The sequence below is a fragment of the Mus musculus genome, chromosome 19 (assembly GCF_000001635.26).
Source record: "Mus musculus strain C57BL/6J chromosome 19, GRCm38.p6 C57BL/6J".
NCBI classification, from domain to species: Eukaryota; Metazoa; Chordata; class Mammalia; order Rodentia; family Muridae; genus Mus; species Mus musculus.
The window spans coordinates 36686587-36692586 of NC_000085.6; the positions used below are offsets into that span (position 1 = coordinate 36686587).

Below are 6000 nucleotides of genomic sequence, written 5' to 3' on the forward strand. Positions count from 1 at the left end.
CCTTCATCCATAAACAAATAACTCTTGAACTCCTAGTGTTTATATGCCGGTCACTGGGATCCACAGTGACAGGGGATGAGAAAGGTCTCTACCCATTGAGCTTATGCTGGAGTCATGGAGAAAACAGAGAGTAACTTTGGTGATGAAGATGAGCGTGGAGAATGAGACAGGACCTTCGTGGGTGAAGAGGAACCACTTTTGACAAGAATGGCCTTTGAGAGGTAGCCATCAGTTTGAGAACTGACAAAGAGAAAGAGCCAGCCGCCATTCTCCAGGAAGATAGCAGAAGAAATTTGTTACAAGGGTGTAGAATTTTCGTTGAGGAAATAGTCAGGGCTGTAACGTGGGGGCATTGAGTGGCCCACAAGGAGGGGACGTGCTGTTTTGTACTGTGATGACATAGAGCCTTTCCTAGGCCTGTCTGTCATGGGACACAATTTGACTCCTTCTCTACAAACATTATTGAGTGCCTACTGCATGCATCCGAGCTCAGCACTCCTAAGGCTAATCGGTGCTCAGAGCCAAGTGTCTGGAGGCCAAGAGCAGTGTATCCTGACCCTTCAGGGCAGCAATGACAATGACAAATAGAGTGGGATTTGGATGCTCTCCCCTGACTATAAGAGGAAACAGACGTCTGAGAACGTCTCATGTTCGAAAGCTTAGGTTTCACCAACTGTGCAGTTTCTAGACGCTGTTCGCTCACACGGAGCGGGCAGGGATCTGGATTTAAAGATTGCCCTACTGGACTTCCAGGCAACCCATTTGTCAGCCAGCCTAGATCTCAAAGCCCAGCATACATGGGCAGCTTCACATACCTGGCAGCATCTGCACAGGGTGGACTAGCCTGACAGGCACATTAGAGTAACGGGGACAACCTAAAAGGCTGAGGCGGCAGTCAAAATACCTAGGTGACAATCCCAGCCAAGTCTCTGGGACTCAAGACTCTGATAACTCTTCAGGCACAATCCTGCCAAGGGAGGGCTAAGCATGGTGGGCACTGCTCACCCAAAGCATCCCTGGAACCCTCAGGGAAAGCACCCCCATCAAGCCACCACCTAAGGCCTAGAAGCTTTCCATCTCAAGGCAGCTGATTTCAAGTTGTTGTTCCGTGTACCTAGCAACTCAGCTGGAGTTGAGCAGCTAAATCGGAATCTTGGTCCTATGTGTTCTTCCCTTTTGGTACACTCGGGAGGAGGTAGAGATTGTTTCTCACCTCATCCAATGAGACAAGAAAGTGCTTGGTGAACATTAAGCAGCTATGGAGAGTTGGGAGTCAGGGAGACTCCTTGCACAGTCCTTAGCAGATCTCCGCTGTCTGCATAGTCTCTTGCCCTGAACCTTGATACATCTATTCTCCACTCCAGGACTATTGTGAAGAATACTTACCTGTCACATGACCGCAGCTATCCCTGGAGTAGTAGTATAGCTCCCCCACCCCCACCCCACCCCCGCTGACTACCTTAACCCTGAACAGCAACCATCTTTTTCTCAGCCTCAACAAGAAGTCTTGGCTCTAGGCCAGCGGACTGGGACGAGTGTGTGGAAAATGTGAGGCGCTTTTCCTTCTTGGGAAGAAAGCCAAAAATGGAGTTCTCTGGAATTCTATAAATTATGCGCCCAGAGAAGATTGAAGTTTACAAAGGAAAAAGGAAGAAACTCCCCCACTATTTGCTTAGTGAGCTGGGTCAGCCCAACTAGTGCCAAAACCCACGTACTTGGCCCATGTTGCTATGTTTGCAAAACAGGCCCATGTTCCAAGAGAGACCAGAGGCCTATACACAGCCAGCCAGATCTCTCTTCAGGCTGCTCTCTGGCCTACTTCAAAGTCCCTTGGATCCCCAAAGTCTGTAGCTTTGTTTCTTGGGCCTGGAAGGCTGAAGCTCAGAGAGGTGGAGCACAGGAGATCTTTCTGCACATTGGCTAGGCTTCACTCTTCCCTGTTCTTCCAAGTTCCCCAGCCTCCCTCCTCCACTTCCTCCTCCTCCCCCTCATCTCTTCCCTCCCTCCTCCTCTGCCTCCTCCTCCACTGTATAAACTCCAAGAGTCAGGATGGCTGATCAGCCTATATCACCTCGAAGAAACCTTCCCTGGTCCTGAGATAGGGTCAGTGCTCTTTCCCAAGGGCCCCACAACACCTTGTCTGTGTCACATGGTATTACTAATCTGGCCATAGTTAGTCTTCCATAGTCATCTCAAAAGCAGAGACTCTCTTGCTGTGGCATCCTCAAGTCACTCTCTCAGTAAAAGAGTCAGTAAGTACCCTTTCTGGCCTCCTATGAGCCACCCTGGGACCTGTTCCCAATTCAGATAGAGAATTTCTCCCAGAAAGAGAAAGGCATACTGGCAGTTGTGCTGTGTTATGTTGTGTTGTGTTATTCTGTTGGGTTGTGCTCCGCCCTGTCTGTCTAGCCCAGTCTCCCATATATCTCAGCCACATGGAAGCAAACTCCAAGCTTTTTCTCACTAGCCTGTCCACTGCTTTTCTCACCATCTCCTTGGTGCCCCCAACCTCTCACCCTTCCTAGGCAACCTTTGAAGAAACAGTCCAACTTCTTCCACACAGAAACCGACCTAACCCTCCCACCCATTCCTCCCCTCCCACTGAGTAGAAACCTGTTGTCACAGACCCATGAACCCCTTTGCCATGCTTACCTCTGACCTCCTCACACTGACTCCGAAGGTCAACCCCAGATCTCAGCTACAGGAGCAGCCCCTGCCTTCATCATCCCCACCCCTAGTCCCTAATGCAGTGCTTGGCACGCTATCACAGCTGTCAGGAAGAGCTTGCTGAGTTAATTCATTCACTAGCACGCAGAAGATAATAATAGCATTCGATGTCACCGGCAGAGTGAGTGCAAAGATTCCAGCAGAAGCTATGCACAAAGAGGAAGAGACCATAGCTGTAGGCTGCAGTGACTTGTGAGGGGGAGGAGAGAGAGATGTAATGGAGGGACAAGATAATTAGCAACAAGACAGAAGGATGGAGGACAGCCTAGGGCAGCAGGGGAAATGAGAAAAAATACAATCTATATCCATATATTCTACCCTGGAAAGGGATAGGAGAGGGACCCTGAAAGAGTTAGTGGGTTAGTGGGAAAGAAAAAGTGTGGATTTGATCAAAATAAAGTCCATTGATACATGATGGAAAAATAACACTAAAACAAAAACTTGGGAAAACCCAACCATGCCTTTAAATCAAGTCAGATCCAGGTCTATTCTGGCTTAAAATGCCAGTGTCATCTCAGTGTTTATGAAAATCCTGGAACATTTTATCCAACCCTGTGAGGCCCATGCATGCATCCCAGCTCTCAAACTCTGGAAAAGGGGAAACTGAGTCCCACGGTAACTTTTATAGGAACGTTATTTTTTTAATAAGCAGATTTATGTACTATTTTTGCTACAAACTTACCTGCCTTTGGTTTGAAATCCTTAGTACACCTTTCCAGAGCTGCTTTCTCATGCAAACAAAGCCCCAGGGGCCTCTGTTGTATAACACAGGCGAGGCTTTTGTTTGTTTGCGTTTCCCCCACAGTGACCCATTTTTAAACTGCCCTATTTAATGCTGTAGGAACCTATTCTGGGATTGTTTATCTTCTAAATTGTTATGGAACCTTAATGTTATACTCTTCAAATGAGATCCACTGAGAACCAGGAGAAGAAGGGGGACTTGTTTTTCCTTTTGCTAGCTGCTGTGGCCCAGCTTCAGGCCCATCCCTGGGCCACGGGTCATCTGGAAACATTTCTGCCTACACAGAACATATGGTCTGAGAAAAGAAGGGGGGTGTACTCAATAGCAGGTAATTATTTTGAGCCAGGCACTGCCCTGATTACTGAATCTTACTTTCTCCCAAGATCATAAGCAGTAAATATTGTTACTTTCACCTTATAATCAAGAAAACTGTGGCTGAGAGACCAAGGGCTCACCCAGGTCTAGCCACAGGTCAGAATAGGAACCATCCCCCCCACTGTGCTGTACAAAAAAATGGGAGGAGCCACACAGTAAAGGGAAACCACTTCTGATTGCCAGGAGAGAGGTGACCTCAGTTCCCTAACACATCCCTTGCTTCCACTGGGCATGGCGGTTGTAACCGATGTGGTCCAAGCATTTTCCTACAATCCTATTCCCTATAACAACCCGCGGGGAGGTGATTCAAGTCCACCTTGCAGTGAGGGGTCTTTAGAAATGCCCAGAGAGAGTAATTAATCCATGCTGGGTCCCATAGAGGCAGAATTAATGTTTCAACTTCTTCTGGGTTTGTGCAAAGCCTTCTCCAACTCTCCTATACCCTTAAAAGAAGCAATGGGCATGAAGCTATTCAGTTGATCACTATAGTTCTGGGAGGATCATGAAGAAAGAACCTCACAGACAGTACTCAGCAGAGAAGGGCTGGTCCTGAGGTAGGAAGCCATCAACCAAGGAGTACGCATGGCTCCAGCTGCATATGTAGCAAAGAATGGCCTTGTCGTGCATCAATGAGAGGAGAGGTCCTTGGTCCTATGAAGGCTCAATAGATGCCCCAGTGTAGGGGAATCAAGGGTGGGGAGGTAGGAGTGAGTAGGTGGATAGAGGAACGCCCCCATAGAAGCAGGGGGAGGGAGGATGGGATAGGGGGTTTCTTTGAGGTAGGGAAACCGGGAAAGGGGATAACATTTGAAATGTAAATAAAGAAAACATCCAAGAAAAAAGAAAAAAAGAAATATGTGCACAAATTTCAGTTTCCAAGAAGGTTGACAAAAATATACCTGTAAGGCTGGGACACATAAGTCTCATGATTCATTACATCACAGGAAAGCAAGGGCCCTTCCAGCTGTCACCACCAACCCCTAGGCAGCAAGGCTCAGTCCCACAGGGGAGCCTGGGCCAAGATCAAATTACCCAAAGCCATGACTCAAGTCAATACAGTTTAAAATAAGTTAAAAAGCTATGTCATCTGGTTTAGGATTTTAAAAAAATGTTATAAAAACAAAACAAATATACTAGTTAGAACCAACAGGGGAAGTCGGAGATGGAAGCCTCAAGAGAATGCCATCAGAGTGAGCAGAAAGACGGGGAGGCAACTGGTAGGAAGCCTGGTTCAATTCCCCAAGCCCTGGCACAGAACAGGTAGGTATTTACAACATGTGCAAGAGTCCTTCATATTCCAAGTCAACTGTGTGCATTTGGGAGAGTGGAGATGGAGTCAGAGAGGGTCAGAAAAAAAAAAAAGAGAAAATTAAAAACAGTGCCTTCAACTCCTTGGGGTATGATGGCGCTGTGTTCCATAGCTCTTTTTCCTGAGTGGAAGCAAGAAAAGAAATCTGCTGTCACTGAAACAAGTCCCCTCACATCCATCTTATCCATCCATCAGGTGCCACTAAAGGTAGTCGTTATCCTTATAGGTAAGTACTTTTCACCCACTGTAACCATGAAATGCAAGCCAGTGACTCATCTGGTGGTAGTGCTCACCCAATAAAAGAACAAGACAGTGGACTGCTGTGGACGTCTGTGATGGACCAAAGGAGCCTCCCAAGTGAACCTCAGCAAACGTTTCCTCACCTGATGGAGTCACGGGCAAACCTGACTGCACGTGGCTTCAATCTTCCATGCTGACTTTGGACTTGCTGTTAAATCAATATAGTGACACTGACTGGAACCCTTGCTGCTATGGAGCATCTGCTGAGAGCTCAGGGGCCAGAGCTAATGTGAAGGGACATAAATAAATAAATAAATAAATAAATAAATAAATAAATAAATAAACAAACAAACAAACAAATAAGAAGTGGTTCCATTTTTAAAATAAATATAGCTACGTTACTTGACAGTAGCAATTAGTGTGGCAGGATGACCCAGCTGCAGGGTTTCAGGATGATTTTCAGGAAAGGAAAGAAGGAAGCAGGGATGGAGGGAGGGAAGCAAGGAGAAAAAAAAGGAAGGGGAAGAAGGAATAAGGGGAGGGAAGGGAGGTGAGGGGAGGATAGAGGAAGGGAGGGAGAGAGGAAAGAAGGGATGGAGGAACTAAA

At 47.0% G+C, this 6000-nt stretch overlaps 1 long non-coding RNA gene across 1 annotated transcript in view; it reads right to left on the reverse strand.

The window, feature by feature from the left end:
* Hectd2os (Hectd2, opposite strand) overlaps window positions 1-2893 on the reverse strand; it is a 70062-nt gene extending 67169 nt beyond the window's left edge. The window contains exon 1 of the long non-coding RNA NR_033510.1: window positions 2653-2893. This is a non-coding gene — a long non-coding RNA (Hectd2, opposite strand). The remainder of the gene's footprint in view (window positions 1-2652) is intronic.
* Window positions 2894-6000: the final 3107 nt, after the last annotated feature.